Here is a 19,739-nt window from a genome sequence, read left to right as displayed (position 1 = left end):
GCCACCATCATTTTCCAGCGCTGCCTTAACCCTCTTGGGCATGGAGGTCACCAGAGCTTCACAGGTTGCCACTGGAGTCCTCTTCCACTCCTCCATGAAGACATCACAGAGCTGGTGGATGTTAGAGATCTTGCACTCCTCCACCTTCCGTATGAGGATGCCCCACAGATGATCAATAGGGTTTAGGTCTGGAGACATGCTTGGCCAGTCCATCACCTTTACCCTCAGCTTCTTTAGCAAGGCAGTGGTCATCTTGGAGGTGTGTTTGGGGTCATTATCATGCTCGGCTTCAGAATGTCACAGTACATGTTGGTATTCATGGTTCCCTCAATGAACTGTAGTACCTGAGTAGAATTATAGGGGTTGTATGATGCCAAGATTGGTGATACGAATGAGTAAAGATATGTACCCACATACACCCTAATGCCGCGTACACACGATCAAACAATCCGGTGGAAAAGTCCAAAAAGAAGAGAAGAGTACAGAAGAACTGAAGAACAGAAGGCCAGAAGACAGCGGCGACAGAAAACCGGGCCACCGCTTGTAAAAGAGCTAGAAGAAGGCACGGTGGCCCAGCAAGAAGAACCGAAGAGGGGGACAAGACCCCCAAAGAGAGGGACAAGACCCTGAAGTCCGAAGAAGAGGGCGGCGGCGAGGAAGAAAGCCGGGCTCCTCCTCTAGTAAAAGAGCTAGTAAAAGAGCAGAAGATAGCGGAGGATTCTGGCGAGAAGACCCCCAAAGACAGAAGAAGACCCCCGGAGCTGTGCAATAAACGATTTTAACCCTTGTGTGTTGTGTTTTTTTTTTATTTTTTTCACAGGTGAATTGGTAGGGGTACATTGTACCCCATACTCATTCACATAGGGTGGGGGCTCACGGATTCCAATAAGCCCCCCGCCCGCAGACCCCGACAACCAACGGCCAGGGTTGTCGGGAAGAGGCCCTTGTCCTCATCAACATGGGGATAAGGTGCTTTGGGGTGGGGGTGTATATATATATATATATATATATATATATATATATATATATATATATATATATATATACCGTATTTATCGGCGTATAAGACGTGCCGGCGTATAACATGCACCCCAAGTTTAGGAGGGAAATTAAAAGAAAAAAACTTTTAGGAGGGAAGTTTAAGGAAAAAAAAACATTTAAATGCCCATCAATGCAGCCTTGTCAGTGTCATTTGCAGCCTTGCATTGCAGCCTTGTCACTCATTTGCAGCCTTGTCAGTCGTTTGCAGCCTTGCATTTGCAGCCTTGTCAGTCATTTGCAGCCTTGTCAGTCGTTTTCAGTCTTGCATTTGCAGCCTTGTCAGTCATATGCAGCCTTGCATTTGCAGCCTTGTCAGTCATTTGCAGCCTTGTCAGTCATATGCAGCCTTGCATTTGCAGCCTTGTCAGTCATTTGCCGTTTAAAATGGCACTGGTAGTTCTCGGCCGTTCTCGGCTGCTTTCGGCGGCTTTCGGCCGCACTTGGCCGTTCTCGGCTATTTTCGGCCACACTCAGCCATTCTCGGCTATTTTCGGCCACACTCGGTCTTTCTCGGCGGCTTTCGGCTTTCCGAAGATAGGCGAGTGCGACCAAAGATAGCCTAGAATCGCCAAAGATAGCCATGAATGGCCGAATGCAGCCAAAAATACACGGAAGCCGCAGAGAATGGCAGAAAGAGTTAGCAACAGCGGGGGATCGGCGTATAACATGCACCCTCGATTTCCCCCTGATTTTAGGGGGGAAAAAGTGCGTGGTATACGCAGATAAATACGGTGTGTAGAAATCATGGGGCCCCGTACAGCCTACCTGACGGGGCCCCCTTCAGCTCCACCCCCAGGAAAATGGAATATGTGTCCCACCTCAAACGGAGAAGATGATCATGCAACTAGCCCATGGTCCGAGTCATGTAGGCCCTAAGGCAATGGAGAGAAACATAAGCAAGGCTGGATGGTTTATTCTATACTCCAGAAATGCATGTCAAGACTTTGTTGAAGGATGCATAATCTGTGCTAAAAACAACCCAGGAAAACCGACCAGAGTAATGCAAGGACATTTGGCCAAGCCACTTTTCCTTTTCCAAAGACTTCAGATAGATTACATCCAATTACCCAAATCAGGCCAATACCAATATGTTTTGTTATGCGTAGACATGTTTTCAAGCTGAATGGAAGCCTGCCTGGTGGCTAAAGCAGATGACAAGACAACAGCAAAGAAGCCCCTTTCCCAATGAATATGCTGCTTTGGAGTCCCCGAAACCATAGAGAGTGACAGAGGAACACATTTCACTGGACAGATCATGTTAATTATATGCAAGGACTTGGCAAATGAGCAGGCCTTCCATGCCCCTATCATCCTGCATAGGTTGGACTTGATGGACTTGCGTCTTTTTTCAACCTCACCTACTATGTAAAGCATAAATTGCCTCATGTGGTGTTTAGAAATAAAGTAGGGGTGGGTATCGCCTACTATGTAACTATCCTCAGAGTTCAGGGAAGGTAGAAAAATATAGTGGAATCATTAAAGAAAGGATAGCTAAATGAATGCAGGAATGGGAGGAAGGGTGAGTAAAGAAACAGTGGCCAGGACTGTTGCCTCTGTTCCTTACATCATCAGGATTACCCCTACTTATAGGTCAGAGAACTCAAGCCCTTATGAGATTTTATTTGGGGGCCCACCTAAGACAGGGTTGTATTTTCCACATCCGACTGCTGTAATGTATATTGATTATGTTTTGTTATGTAATTGTCTTACAAGCAACTAACTGCGATGAACAAGTTTGTTTTTGATTCAATTCCAGATCCAAGTAACTGGAACACATGATTTACAGCCAGGTGATTGGGTCCTAGAGAAAGAACACGTGAAAGTATCTTTGGGACCAAAGTTTGAAGGACCATGCCAAGTGTTCCTGACAACGGCTACAGCTGTAAAGAGACGTGGATGCATGCCAGCCGATGCAAAAAAATACAGCTAATTTCAAAAGATGAGTAAATTACTGTTACGCCTTTGCTTGATCTTAGTTAGCAGTCAAAGCTATAGAGGAAAATCACCTGTATAAATTACACATGCTAACAGGCATAAGGACTAATTTGAATAATTGCTAGATATGTTCACATAGGCCAGACAGTTAAAAAAAGGCACACACCTGATACCCATTTACTTTCATTTTGAGTTTAAGCCATACAAAGCCGCCAAAAATACCACAAATGTTCTATTATTATGAAAATACGTTTTATGTTAAAGTGGTTGTAAACACTTACAAACCACTTTGACCTACAGGTAAGCCTAGATTAAGGCTTACCTGTAGGTCTAAGCCCCTGTACACACGGTCGGAGATTTCGACAACCAAATCCGTTGGATTTTGTCCGTCAGATCTTGTCCGAAACTGTTGCATACACACGGTCAGACTAAGTTGTCGAAAAATCTGATCTTTCAGAACGTGATGACGTAATTTCGTTACGATGGGACTACATTCAGGCTAGTAGCCAATAGCTTTGATGTAGGAATTTGATCTGAGCATGCGTGGCACTTGGTCCAATCAAAATTCTCTACACATGATCGGAGTATGTCCGATCGAACCAGTTGGTCGGGAAATATTTCCAACATGTTGGAAAATTGGGTCCGACGGATATTCCGACGGAATCAGTCCGATGCATACCACACACAGTCGGATTATCCGACGACACGGTCCGATAGGACACATTCCGACGGATTCTCCGACCGTGTGTACAAGGGCTAAGAAATATCTCCTAAACCTACACGGTTTAGAAGATATTTGCCGAAAGACAGGTACCGCTGTCTACGGAGCATGCGCCGTAGACAGCGGCGCACAGGCGCACTGAGCGCGCTGCTGTCAACGGCGATATGCCGCAAGTGGCGGTTCCCGTACGCATGCGCGGGAGTGACGTCATCGGGGCTTTGTCGAATGACAGTGGCGGAGCAGCGAGACCCACCGAGAAGATGGATGCTCCGGACTACAGGGGACAGCGGTGACTTCGCTGGCTCCTGTGTCAGGTAAGTGACACATAATGGACTACTATGCGATGCACAGTAGTCCATTATGCTTTACCTTTGCAGGGAATCAATATAACTTACGGCCTTTGGGAATATCCCCTTGTTTATTAAGGAAAAGAGGTACACAATGTAACATTAACATAGTAAATATGACAAACCCAGATTACACTTTGTTTAGAAATGGTAAATTTTAATGGATTCAACAGTTTTTTTTTTTGTCCTCATAGGAATCATTGTTATAGGATCGCTTGTTTATTTGTTTGTTTTTTAGGTGTACTAAATGTGAAATACAAGAATTACTACAATGGCAGTTAGAACTGAGGAAGATGACCCCAAGGAAGAGATAGAATGTTATCAGAGAGCCAGATTAGCAAAGATATGTATCCACATACACCCTAAAGCCTCACACACACGATCGGACTTTATACAAACTTTCCCGTGGACTTTTGTACAAAGGGCGTTGACCCTGAACTTGTTAAGCATACACACGATTGGACTTTTTCAGCCAACTTTCACCAAATCACGTGGTTTTTCTGCTCTTTACCGCCACCTTTGGTCAACTTCTGTATTGTTGTCTGATCTTTTGCATTGGTTCTGAGCATGCGTGTTTGTAAAGTCCGATGGTTTTCTGTACACACAATGGGACTTTGCTCCATCGGACTTATGTTGTCGAAAAGTTTGTCCGTTCGCACAGCCAACAAAAGTCCAATGAAAACCAAAAAAGTTTGTCCGATGGAGTGTACACACGGTCGGATGTTGCCTTAAAAACCGCAAATTTGTATGTTTGTTGTCAAAAAGTCCAATCGTGTGTACGTGCCTTAAGTAGAACTTTACTCCACATAGATGTGAAGTAGTACTGTGGACCCTCTGGTATCATACTAGGTAGGAAAGATATGGTACTGACCTCACCATAGGGGACTAGGGGTCAAGAGGAGGGAAATGAGTAAAAATATATATATATATATATATATACACTGTATGTATAAAGCGACTGTCACTTTAAGAATTGATAATATGCTTGATTTGTTTACTTTCACTAGATGTTCTCCTTTTTCTTTGTTTCAATTCCTTGGAAAACCAAACTACAGGATATGTGATTGATAAGAACCCAATAAGCTGACTTCCTTATCAAAAGCAGTCTGAATTAACCAAATATTGCTGAAATGTCTTTTTTTGAGAGTCACATGATGTAACCACCCATTTAGCTGTTCACTTGCTACTAAGAAGATATGAATGCTGATTGGACTAAACTATACGATCACACCTTGAATACACCTAGTGCTTATGCATATTCATAAAGTATAAATTGTATAACCCATAGATGGGAGCTCAGAAACACTTTCACTTTTGCTCGGATATAGTAGCCAAAAACTGTGTTTTATTTCTCCACTGCAGTGAATACAAATCACCTTATCTTATCTCAAGATCTGGACTCACTATCTCACCATCTGTCTTGTTTTGAGACCCCTAAATCGGATTTAACACACCCCAGCCCCCCATGCAGCCACAGACCATGACACTCCCACCACCATGCTTGATTGTAGGCAAGACACACTCGTCTTTTTACTCCTCACCTGGTTGGACTAACACATGCTTGACACTATCTGAACCAAATAAGTTTAAACTGTTTGCAGGCTTTCTTGAATAGGCTTTCTTCTGGGACGGCAGCCATGCAGTTCAATTTGATGCAGTGTGTGGCATATGGTTTGAGCATAGACAGGCTGACCCCCCGCCCTTTTAACCTCTGCACCAATGCTGGCAGCACTCATACATCTATTTCCCAAAGACAACCTCTGAATATGACGCTGAGCACGTGCACTCAACTTCTTTGGTCGACCATGGTGAGGCCTGTTCTGAGTGGAGCAAAAAAGGTGTCCACTACCCCCACCTATGACTGGCCTTTACAGCAAGCCACATTGGAGGGCAAATAGATATATTTGTTGTCCGCGGACTGGTCGGTAAGTAAGCTTGGAATTTTTCCTTGGACTTTCCTTGGCCTTGTATTATATCTAATTGCCCTCCAATGCTGCTTACTGTAATGGCCAGTCATAGGTGGGGGTAGTGGACACCTTTTTTTTGCAACAATGTTATATTGGTCAGGCAACGTACTGACATCTTTGCAGTCATTGTGCGATTTGCTGGGTGCTCAGTGTGCACCTGTATCTATAAAAAGGGGTGGGCTCCCTTCAGTCCATCTGCCCTTTACCTACTCAGAATACATGTGCTTCCACTGTGGAGTCGCTCATAAGCTAATGATAAGAACTACAGATACCAGGGTGCCTTGGCTGGGCCTTTTGCTTACGCATGCATTTGCAAATGTATGCAGACTAAACTCCTGTTTTTAACGCATACTGTTAGACAGGTTGATTCGGTTGTCTGCGGGCTGGTCGTAAATAAGTTTGGAATTTTTCCTTAGATTTATCCTTGGTCTTGTATTATACCTGTTCTGAGGGGAACCAGTCCTGTTGAACATCTGTATGGTCTTGGCCACCGTGTTGCAGCTCACTTTCCGGGTCTTGGTAATCTTCTTATAGCCTAGGCCATCTTTATGTAGAGCAACAATACTTTGACGTGTACATCATCGTTCTCACGAGAACACCCCCTCATCTTCATTCCCCAGATTGCTCCATTCTTGCCGCTCTGCAGTATGAGGGCCAAGTTGACGCGCATACTGAATGACGAATTGAGAACTTGGAAGTGGCAATGTAATGCTCCACAGATGCTTGGGGCATGGAATTCCATGCTGCTCCACTTCCAGTGCCAACTGATAGAATCTGTCCCAATCATTATGTAATAAGGGGTTAAATTCTATGCTACATTTAATCATAGGTTCATTCATATATTTACCCTTTCAGATATGTGGTCAGTAAATGCAAGGGTTAAAACACAGAACACACAAAGAATGTAATTAAAGGAGATTTACTTAGCTTCGATTAAAGTTGTATTAGCCCTTGTACACACAGTCGGACATTCCGACAACAAAATCTGGTGTTGCATACACACAGTTGGACAAAGTTGTCAGAAAATCTGATCGTTCGTAATGTGATGACATTATTTAGTTACGATGAGACTACGTTCAGTCTAGTAGCCAATAGCTTTGGTCTAGGAATTTGATCTGAGCATGCGTGGCACTTTGTCAGATCGGAATTCTCTACAAAGGATCGGACAAAGTCCAATTGGATCATGTTGTCAGAAAATTTTTATATCCAGCTCTCAAACTTTGTTGGTCGGTGTTTGGGCGTTAGGATTTGTTTTAGACATGTGCAATTTGCTTAGTTACAAATTCATTTTTTAACAAACTTAGACAAATTCGTTAATTTTGGAAATATGCAAATTAACGAAAAACCTGTTTAATGTTTTTTTTTTTCCAAATATTTGTAAATTCGAATAATCGAAAATTTGTAAATTCAAATATTCGGAAAGTTGTAAATTCAAAAATAATAACTAACTAATCATAACTTAACTATTACTAACTATTAAATTATAAGTATTGGAATTTCCTTTCAAATTTGACTGTTAGTGAATATAACGAATACAAATTTATACAAAGTTACGAATTATCCGAAATAACGAATGCCGTAGCTAAACAAATAGAACGTAAGGAATTAATAATAATAAATAACAGTAATAATAATATTAAAAACTTTATATATTATTATTATTTATTATAAATTCGGTATTCCGTTCCATTTGTTTAGATGCGGCATTCGTTATTTTTGATAATTCGTAACTTCGGATAAATTTGTATGCGTTATGTTCACTAAACAGCCAAAATTGAAAGGAAATTCCAATACCTATCATTTAATAGTTAGTTATTATTAGTCAGTTAGTTATTCTTTCGAATTTTCAGATTTTCTTTCTTATTTCCAAATTTATGAATTTTTGAATTTACGAATTGTGATCATAACGAATGACCCGAAAAACTATAAAAAAAAAAAAAAAACGAATGGAACGAACACATATTTTGGCAATGCACATGTATAATTTGTTTCACCTTTGTCATGAAGGGGTTCATTTTTGGGAAAATCTTGAAACGCGCTTTCTGTAGCACAACTTAACTGCTTCCCGACCGCCTCACGCAGATATACTGTGGCAGAAGGGCACGTACAGGCAGATTAACGTACCTGTATGTTGCCCTTTAAGAGGCTGCTTGCACGCCCACTGGGAGCTCCGTGAGCGTGATCGTGGGTCCCGACTCCCAGGGGGATACCCCCAATCGTCTCACGGAGAAAAAGAACGGAAAATGCTATTGTAAACAAGCATTTCCCCGTTCTACCTAATGACACTGACACTGATCACCGTTCCCTGTAATCGGGAGCGGTGATCAGGTCGTGTCACACACAGCCCCCCCCCCCCCCCCCCACAGTTAGAATCACTCCTTAGTACACACGTAACCCCATACAGCGCCACCTAGTGCTTAACCCCTTCACTGCCGGTCACATTTACACAGGGGTCAAGTCCTGGGGAAAAAAGTGTGGGAACTCCCACCCAAGATCCACTCGCCAACCAAAAAAAAAAAAAAATGATACGCTCATATGCACGAAAAGTGGTATTCTTCATCCAATTTTCGTATTGTGTGTATGAAGCTTAACTGTTAGTGCATACAAAAAAAAAAATCCTCAATAAACATAAATACGGTAATTCTCTGAATAATCAGCATTCATTCAATTTTGCTTCCATGCAAATGTGAACATCATGTTCTGATCTTTATTGGGGAATGTTATTTTGTATATAGAGTGTTTATGTGGTGAGTTTACACTTTTCATTGAACAGAGTTTGGATAACACAGGGTTAAACGGAAAGGTCATAAATGAACTGCACATTATCTGGACAGAATGCTTGGGGAGATAGTGATGTGTTCCTGCTTAGGAGATGTATGTTAGCTTGGGGGGGCTGCAAACTCTGCAGGGGCTCCAACACACACTCGCTGCTATTCCAACCCTTCACATATTTCCACATAAACTTCCCTCCTGGCATTAAACTTTGCCAGGTATTGTGCTCAGCTTACCACCCCAAACTGAATTTCCTCCCTCAGCTCACCTCTCTCCCTGCATGTCCTGTGAGCAGAATAGCTGTGCTCCTCCTCTGGGTTCTCTCATCATATGGCACTGAAGATAGAGGAGGGGGGATTCAGCGGGACACACAGAGCAAGTATGCAGGAGACTGGGGGGGGATGAGGAGAGAGAAAATCAGGAGGGGCCGGCGGGGAGGAGCGCATCACGAGAGGTCTGACTAAATACAATCTCTTTGCAGCAGGGACCTGATCTACCCGTCAACTAACTGTGATTGACAGGTAGATCGAACCGGAAGCTGTCATGGGGCCCCTTACTGGCAATGCCTGAATGATCAGGTGTGCGGCACTTACTATTGCGAGCTGTGGTGTAGCACCTGCCACACAGCTTGCATACTTCAAAGTCTTACAGGACACGGCTGCTAACAGGAACTGAGTTCCTGTTGTGGAAAAAGTACAGGAACTCCGTTCCCATGCGTTCCTGCAGGACTTGAGCCCTGCATTTACACAGTAATCAATGCATTTTTAATTCCCCCTGATCGCTGTATAAATGTGAATGGTCCCAAAAATGTGTCAAAAATGTCCGATATGTCCGCCATATTGTCGCAGTTACAATAAAAATCGCTGATCACCGCCATTACTAGTAAAAAAAAAAAATATTAATAAAAATGCCATAAAACTATCCCCTATTTTGTAAACTCTATAACTTTTGCGCAAACCAATCAATAATCACTAATTGCGATTTTTTTTTACCAAAAATATGTAGAAGAATACGTATCGGCCTAAACTGAGGAAACAATGTTTTTTATATATTTTTTGGGGATATTTATTATAGCAAAAAGTAAAAAATAATGCGTTTCTTTAAAAATTGTCGTTTTTTTTTGGTTTATAGCGCAAAAAATAAAAAACGCAGAGGTGATCAAATACCACCAAAAGAAAGCTCTATTTGTCGGGGAAAAAAAGACGTCAATTTTGTTTGGGAGCCACGTCGCACGACCGCGCAATTGTCAGTTAAAGCATCACAGTGCTAAATCACAAAAAGTACTCCGGTCTTTGGCCAGCCAAATGGTCCGGGGCTTAAGTGGCTAAAGTGATTGTAAAGGATGTTTTTTTTTGTTTTTTTTTAAATAACAAACATATCATATTTACCTCCAGAGTGCAGCTCGTTTTGCACAGAGTGGCCCAGAACCTCCTCTTCTGGGGTCCCCCGGTGGCTATTGCAGCTCCTTCCCGCATCGGGAAACCACTTAGGAGAAGCGATATCCCAGGGGCGGGGGTTACCTTGCAAGGACGCTCCCGAGTCCGGCATTTGCGTCCATAGACATGAATGCTGGACTCGGCCCCGCCCCCCCCGCCACCCGCATCATTGGATTTGATTGACAGCAGCGGGAGCCAATGGCTGCGCTGCTATCAATCTATCCAATCAAGAGCCAGGATCCCATGGAGAGAGGGAGAGCTCGTCTACACCGAAGAGATGAAGGTGCCCAGGTAAGTAAAACGGGGGGGGGGGATGCATTAAGGTGAAAAAACACAAGGGTCTCCAACCCCTTTAAAGTGGTTGTAAACCCTTACAAACCACTTTGACCTACAGGTAAGCCTAGATTAAGGCTTACCTGTAGGTCCAAGAAATATCTCCTAAACCTACACGGTTTAGTAGATATTTACAAAAAGACCCCACCGCTTTCTACGACGCATGCGCCATAGACAGCGGCGCACGGGTGCACTGGGCAGGCCGCAGATCGCGGCGATATGCTGCTCGTGTCGGCTCCCGTGCGCATGAGCGGGAGTGACGTCATCGCGGTTCCGGCGCTGTGAGCAGCGAGACCCGGGAGTCGCTCCAGGATGCATGGCAGCGACAAAGAGGAAGACGGAGGACGGCTTCGGGGGCTTCGTTCTCAGGTAAGTTATTCATAATGAGCTAGTATGCTATGCAAACTAGCTCATTATTCCTTTGCCTTACAGGGTGTGTTTTTTTTTGTTTTGTTTTTTATATTGCCTTTACTTCCTCTTTAATGGAAGAGAAGGAACAAAGGCAGCTTTATTTATATGTTCAATGCGAATAGTAGGCTGGGACTGCGGCGTACGCGAACAACATCAGCGCACAATCTGCAAAAAGGGTCCAGGGATCACATTAGCCGCGTGTCTATACACCTCCACACTTCACACACACACCCACGATGCAAGCGCACCATAACAATATGTAAATCGGGATCCATTCTATATTCAAAAATTACATTTAATTTCACCTTTCAGAACCCTTTTGTCACCTGTTCGTTCCTTTTTTTTTTTTTTCTCCTTATGTTGATAAACAAGAAGAACTGTCAGAGAGAAGGCAGACGTGGGCCTGGCGAAGACTGACATCCAAGGTTAATTCCGTCAAGTCATATTTGGAAGTCAAATGAAGAACGGCTGCAAGCAAATTGGCAGACATGACACCAATTAATTTCCCCGAATTAAACATAAGCACGTGTTGCTTTGCCAAATTTCTGTGCAAGCCGAGTCAAGGCAATAATAAAAGCCATCAATGTGAGGAAGGAGCCAATTATGGGAGCTCCAGCGTCATGTGGTGCTGCATGTTATTTGCCACTTACTAGGGTCATTTTACCACCACTAAATAATAACTGCACAAGTATCAGATCTCTGTGCAGGAATTCCAAAAGTGACGGCAGCTGCAGGGGAGAAGAAGCCTTATGCCCCGTACACACGAGCAGAATTTCCGTCAGGAAAAATAGTAGTAGTAGTTAGTAAGGTTGAATAAAGACACCAGTCCATCCAGTGTGAGTGTCTACCCCTATCCCTGTACATTGCACACTCACATTACTCACCTACCCTCAAGGAGCCCACATTCCAAGGTCCCCATTCATATACTAGGGCCAATTTTGGACAGAAGCCAATTAACCTACCTGCATGTCTTTGGAGTGTGGGAGGAAACCGGAGTACCCGGAGGAAACCCACGCGAAGCACAGGGAGAACATGCAAACTCCAGGCAGGTAGTGTCGTGGTTGAAGATTTGAACCAGCGACCCTTTTTACTGCTAGGTGAGAGTGCTAACCACTACACCACTGTGCTGCCCGTTTCTTGGAATCTTGGATGGTTTTTCCGACGGAATTCCGCTCAAGCTTGGCTTGCATACACACGGTCACACAAAAGTTCTCTGAACTTTCGACCGCCAAGAACGCGGTGACATACAACACTACGACAAGCCGAGAAAATTAAGTTCGATGCTTCCGAGCATGCGTCTAATTGTTTCTGAGCATGCGTAGGAATTTTGCACGTCGGAATTGCTACAGGCGATCGGAATTTCCGATCAGAACTTTTTCCGTCGGGAAAATAGAGAACCTGCTCTCAATCTTTTGCTTGGCGGAAATAATAATTTATGGTACCGTATATACTCGAGTATAGGTCGATCTGAATATAAGCCGAGGCCCCTAATTTATCACAAAAAAATGGGAAAACGTATTGACTCGTGTATAAGCCGAGGGTGAGACATGCCTGTCCATCCCTGTGTCCATCACTGTGTCCATCACTGTGTCCATCACTGTGTCCATCCCTGTGTCCAGCCTACCTGTGTCCTGTGCCTCTTTGTCCTTCTGCAGCCTGTGTCCTTCTGCAGCGATCTGCATGTAAAAACATACGGCGGCCATGCCAGGATCGCCGCACCTCTTCTCCTCGTCTGTGACAGACGGCGGCCATTCCACTGTTCAAAAGCCGCGCCTCCGTCTGTGATAGGCGGAACACTCAATTTCCCAGCAGTCAGTGTTCCGCCTATCACGGACATCCTCTCATCCTCGTCCGTAGTATGAGGATGAGCGGATGTCCGTGATAGGCGGACCACTGACTGCTGGGAAATTGAGTGTTCCGCCTATCACAGACAGGGAGGTGCGGCTTTTGAATAGTGGAATGGCTGCCGTCTGTCTGCACGACACGCTGATCGGGTAGGCAGACGGCGGTGACTCGAGTATAAGCCGAGGGGGGCACTTTCAGCCTAAAAAAAGGGGCTGAAAATCTCGGCTTATACTCGAGTATATACGGTATTTTTATATATTTTTTTTACTGGTAATGGCGGTGATCTGTGATTTTTGTAATGATGTATTTCGACAGACAGGTCGGACACTTCTAACACATTTTTAGGACCATTGACATTTATACAGCAATCAGTGCTAAAATATATTTCCCTTGAGAATGTCACGTGACCTGTGACGCAACGCGTCGGGAGGAGCCAGTGACGTCAAGCCCACAGTGTTCAGAGGCACAGAGAGGCTGTGAGGAGGAGTACAATCTGATGTTTGCCGTGATTACACGTTTTGACCGGAAAGGTTTTTGTGAGTGGATCGACGTGTATATAGGAAGTCTATTCGTGTATTGCAGTAGTACACTATTCCCTGTTTTTTCTCTTTCATGGCTAAATTAAAATTAAAAGCTAAAGAGCAAGAAATAAGCAGCATATGCGGAACAGTGGTAAAAGCGTGGTGGGCACGGTGTATGTGGACAAATTATATCAGACTATATGATAAGTCCTTTTGTGGTTTTTATCCTGAATCCTTGGATATCACTACATACATGAGAGTGTTTGCATTGCAGTTAGAGAGAAGAGCTGTAGCGGATTAGATCCCCGATCCATCCATCCATCCCATCAGGAGCAGACTTGTATATGCATGGATTGTATCAATTATTTTTCTTTTTAATTTATTATAAATTTATTTATATACCCGGTGTATTAATTACAGAGTACTGATTAATTTTGAATTCACTTTTAATTCTTATTTATCTACACATTGATCTACACAGTTTTTTTTTTATTACTTTATTTATAGATTTTTATGGCACAAGATTATCATATTGATTATTGATATTAGCGCACTAATAATTTATATAGTTTGTTGTATTGTATAAGTGAAGGTTCACTGAAATTGGTGCAGCTTTTATTATTTTTACTTTATTCTTGATTATTTATTCACCACACCAGCGCTGGAGTATTTTGCACTTTAGTATAAATATTCACTGATTACTATGCAAATGTCACTGGTAGGGAAGGGGTCAACACTAGGGGGCGATCAAGGGGTTAAATCTGTGTGTATCCTATGGGGATAGGACTGACCAGGGGAGGAGACGTATCATTGTTCCTACTTAGTAGGAACAAACGATAGGTCTCCTCTCCCTTGACAGAACAAGGATGTGTGTGTTTACACACACACACATCCCTGTGCTGGCTCTCGGGCACGCAATGGCCGGTGGTGATCGCGCATTGTCGGCCACGTGCATCGGGTCCCCCCCTATGCAGCGGGAGCATGCCTCTGGTGGCTCTTAACCACTTCCCGACTGGCGCACGACGATGTACGTCAGTAGAATGGCACAGGCAGGCAAACTGGTGTACAGGTACATCCAGTTGAAATTGCCGATCGGGACCCCCGTGAGTCCGGTCGCGGGTTCCGCAGACTCAATCACAGTGGGGATACCCGCGATCGTCTCATGGGGAGCCTGAACAGGGAGATGCGGAAGTAAACAGCATTTCCCCGTTCTGCCTAGCAATAAGTGACACTGATCTCTGCTCCCTGTGATTGGAGCAGAGATCAGTGTTCACTAACACACAGCCCAGCCCCCCACAGTTAGTAACACAGCTAGGACACTCTTAACCCCTACACTGCCACCCCCTGGTTAATCCCTTCACTGCCAGTGTCATTTACACAGGAATCAGTGCATTTGTATAGCACTGATTGCTGTATAAATGACAATGGTCCCAAAAATGTGTAAAAAATGTCAAAAATGTCAAAAATGTCCGATGTGTCCGCCATAATGTTGCAGTCATAATAAAAATCGCTGATCGCCGCCACTAGTAAAAAAAAAAAATAATAAAAACTAAACGCTATAAATTTTGCGCAAATCAATCAATAATCGCCTATTGCGATTTTTTTTACCAAAAATATGTAGAAGAATACGTATCGGCCTAAATTGAGGAAAAAAAATGTTTTTTTATATATTTTTGGGGGATATTTATTATAGCAAAAAGTAAAAAAATAATGCGTTTTTTTCAAAATTGACGCTTTTTTTGTTTATAGCGTAAAAAAATTAAAACAGCAGAGGCGATCAAATACCACCAAAAGAAAGCTCTATTTGTGGGATGGAAAAAAACTTCAATTTTGTTTGGGAGCCAGGTCGCACGACTGCGCAATTGTCAGTTAAAGCGACGCAGTGCCGAATCGTAAAAAAGTGGTCTGGTCTTAAGCCAGCAAAATGGTCCGGGGCTGAAAGTGGTTAAAGGGGACGACGTACCGGTACGGGATTTTGTGCAACCACTCCATTCGGCCGCAGTATATCTGCGTGAGGCTGTCGGAAAGCAGTTATGCACAAATGCTCTGACTCTAGAGAGCGTCCCCCCATACCAAAGCGTTTAAGTATGAGCTCTCAGCATGGCTCCACCCCAGCCTCTCAACAGGAAACACTATTTAACCCCACACGCTGTCTCACACATTGTCTGCTATGAAGATGTGGATTTTGAAAAGGCTTCTTTAACGATTGCCGACCAGGTCCTTACCTGGCACGACAGTGGACTTCAAGTAGTTATACCGAGATGATGCATGCAGCTGCTATTTTTTATAGCCGATGGTCGCTCTCTTGTAAAAGCAATCCTAGCAGATACCTTGCTGCTGGATTGCTTTTACAAGTAGTGGGGGGGGGGATGTCTGCCTTCAGTGGCTTTACCGGGATCTCCTTAATGACCCCAAATCTCTCCATAAAGAGTATTTGTCACATGCCTATTGCTGTCATTACATTCCTTCTGACAGCAATAAAAGTGATAAAGAAAAATTAAAGTGACAGTGTAAAAATAATAAATAAAACATTTTTTTGAAAAAGTTCCCCCGTCCCCACATGCTTGCGCACAAAGGCAAACTTATTTGTGTTGGTCCCGCACGCAAACAGCGATTGTCCCACATGTGGGGTATCACCGCAAAAGTTACATCATGGGCAGTAATTCTAGCACCAGACCTCCTCTGTAAAGCTAAAGTGTAACCTTTAAAGCCTTTTAAAGTATCGCCTTTGGATAGAATTTGCGTTGTTTGCTGCCGTTGCATGGGTGTGCGAAGTTTGGAAGAGTGGCATCTATTTGCACGGTGTATTTTTTCCCCAAAAAACTGCATTTGGAAAATGCTGTGTGACATAAAAAATTGCAAAACCCTCAATTTATTCTCTAGGGCCTCTACATTAAAATAATATATAATGTTCGGGGGTTCTAAAAAAAAATTCTATAACAAAAAAAACTGATTGTTACATGTAAACAAAAAGTGCCAGAAAAAGGCCTGGGGGGGGGGGGGTTCAAGTAGTAAATGTTTAAATGTTTTCACCAGCACACAAAAATGGGGGTCACCCCTTTAGCACCTGGTAGATTATATGCATGTGCAAGCTATTGGGATCTGAGCACAGGTATATCTTGTTTCAATGATGAGGCCAGGTACTGATGTTAGATGAGAAGACCTGGCACACAACTGGCATTCAAATTCATCCCAATGAAGTTCAGTAGGGTTGAGGTCAGGTACTGATGTTGTATGAGAAGACATGGATCACAATTGGTGTTTCAATTCATCTTATAGGTTTTCAGGAGGGTTGAGGTCAGGCACTGATGTTGGATATGAAGAACTGGTTGGCAATTGAAGTTCCATTTCATTTCAAAGGTGTTGAGTAGGGTTGCGGTCAGGTACTGATGATGGATGAAAAGACATGGATCTCAATTGGTGTTTCAATTCATCCCAAAAGGTTTTCGGTAGGATTGAGGTCAGGTACCGATGTTCAGTGTGAAAACATGGATCCCATTTGGTGTTTCAATTCCTGCCAAAGCTTTTCGGGAGGGTTGAGGTCAAGTAATGATGTTGAACATGAAGACCTGGTTCAAAATTGGAGCTCCAATTCATTTCAAAGGTGTTCAGTAGGGTTAAAGTAATTTACTGATGTTGGGTGAGAAGACCTAGCTCACAAATGGAGTTTCAATTCATCCCAAAGGTGCTCAGTAGGGTTGAGGTCAGGGTTCTGTGCAGGGCATTCAAGTTCCTCCACACCAAACTGGTCATCCATGTGTTTATGGAGCTGGCTTTGTACACTGGGACACAGTCGTGATGGAACAGAAAAGGACCTTCACCAAACTGTTACCATAAAGGTTGGAAGAGCACAATTGCCTAAAATATCTTTATACTGTATGCTGTAGCATTAACAGTTCCCCTCAATGGAAACACTTGAATTACATAATTTGAAGAGATAACCATTATTATGGCAGTAGTGGTAGGTGTGATGGCCAGGTGTCTACAAAATGTTGGCATTATAATATGTCAGTGGTCATTCAAGTGGGATGGTCAATGAAATTCCTGATATACAGGTAGACAATTGTTTTGCTTTGCGTCTATCTATTAAAGTTTTTGTGGTAAACCTAGGGAAGCTTAGACTTCTGTAGTGTATCAATGCTTTACTAAACAGGGGAAAAAAAACTGCACATACAACTGTAGAATGCACAATACAACACAACTCATTGCTTACAAAAATATACCTACAAATAGAAACATGTACAATATATACGCATTAAGTAAGCTAAACAGTTACTCAACTTAGGGTTTAAGATGTAATATCCTTCATGATTCCTTGCTCAGATCAACTCAAAACGTCTCCAAAACTCTCTAGCTTCTGGTAGCCAAGTCTTTCCTCATTTGTCCTTCCAAACACAACTCTTGTCCGAACATGTTTCTTTCAAAAACTCCCCAAGCCCCTCCCACCAACTTCCTGCATACCAACTTCCTCTGCTTGGCTCCAAAACCTATCCAACTGGTTTATTTACATATCAATAAAGGGGAAGAGCCTCTGTAAACATATGCTCCTAAATAATATATCTAACTCCATATTATTGTAATAGTCACTATACAAATGACCATAGCAACACATACCACCTCTTGACTTTATAGCATAATATAGGAAACTTCAACATCTCTCAAAGCCTTTTGTCCAGGAAACCTCCCGTATTGTAAATGGGATGAAAAAAATCAATTTCGACCCTCATATCTTCTGGGCGGTCAGACTTCTGTTTTTTTTTTTTGTCCCTGGAAGGCTCCCACGTTACTTTTGAGCAGGGTTAACAATGTCTTTGGCAGTTTGTGTAAAGAAGTCCCAGATGAAAGTCTCTTATCCTCTTGGTCATAAGGAAATTCTCAGATGATAGTCCACTCCAATTCAGCCACCATCAGTTAATCATCCTCATCTACCTCAGGCTCTCTTCTGGTCTGCCTCGTCCTATCTAGCATGGTCATCTGCTCTGCCTGCTCCACCTCTCGATGCTCAGTACCTGAAAAGAGTAAGAGACAAAGCAGATTATATGTTCCTTCCAACTTTGCGAAAAACATAGCTCTCTGCTCACATTTCTCTATCTTCCCATTTCTAACTGCAAAACTATTGTAGGGTGCCCACTGTTGCCTTAAAACACTTTCACTGAAAGGCATTGACTTCCAATGTAACGAATAAACTTGCATGTCTCTCCGTGTTGTCCTGGGAAGCACACAGTCCTGCTGTTGTCCAGTCTTCATAGCATGTCCCATTTTTGCAAAATGACCCATTTTATGGCAACAGAAACAGTTAATATGACGGAATCTACCATTCCCAACCACTTGCTTCCATTTCTTAAACAATACTGGTGTAGAAATCCAAACTATTTCCTCTCTAGGGACCCCCACCTTAAGTAAATCAATCCACATGTGTCTCCTGGAGATCATAGGTTTTGCCTTACTTGTATATGAATCAACTCAGTAATTTGAGCTGATCAAATCCTCAGCTTCCCACTTATGGGAAGTAACAGTGGCACATGTCCTACTTCTGCTTACATGCTTCGGGCCTTTGTCCTTTGTTAGGGCATCGTTAGACTTGTTTATGAGGGCTGCACGCCGCTCATTCAAATCTTTAGCTTGGCCTACAGGGGTTTGAGCACAATTTGAAGCCACTGCAAGTTTAACTTTGATTACCCTCCTTTCTAAATCTTTTGCCTTGCTTGCAGCTTCTTCCAAAGACTTGGATGCTACTGCAAGCTGCTCCTTCAGTAAATCTCTTTCTAATTCTGCCTTTTCCCTCTTTTCAGATTCAATATGTAGAGCATGCAGGAAGTGCAAACCAAACACAGCAACTGCCTGCATCGTTCCCTTACTGAACCCAAAACGTTTGAGACTAAAATCTGAGGAAAAATCAGAGACTCCATCCCAAGCTCTGTTCAAAAGAAAAGCATATCCAGCCAGCTCCTTTACAACAGACATCCACTGACTATTTGTGGCCCAGATAGGAAGGGTGCACGCCTTCAAGTCCTCCTGGACACCAGAAACCTTTGCAGCCTTAGGCCGCGTACACACGGGCGGACTGTTCGCCCAACTTAGTCCACTGAACAGTGTTTCAGCGGACAATCCGCTCGTGTGTGGGCTTCAGCGGACTGTTTCAGCGGACAGTCTGACGAACAAAGTCTTACGGAATTTCCGTAAGACAGTACGTCCAAACTTGGTTTCAGCGGACAGTCCGCTCGTGTGTAGGCTAGTTCGACAGACTAAGTTTGGCGCATGCTCAGAAAGGATTTACACGGCGAAGGTTGCATTGCAGTGTATTGGACGTCGAATTTGTCGTCCCGTCGTACGTGCCGTTCACGTCATCGCGCACGCTTTCAGCGGACTGTCTGTTCATCGTGTGTGGTCAAGTCCGTTCATGCAAATTT

This window comes from Lithobates pipiens, unplaced genomic scaffold (assembly GCF_037356315.1).
Source record: "Lithobates pipiens isolate NorthernLeopardFrog02 unplaced genomic scaffold, aLitPip1_a1.2 Scaffold_19, whole genome shotgun sequence".
NCBI lineage: Eukaryota > Metazoa > Chordata > Amphibia > Anura > Ranidae > Lithobates > Lithobates pipiens.
This window is presented reverse-complemented; position numbering follows the sequence as displayed.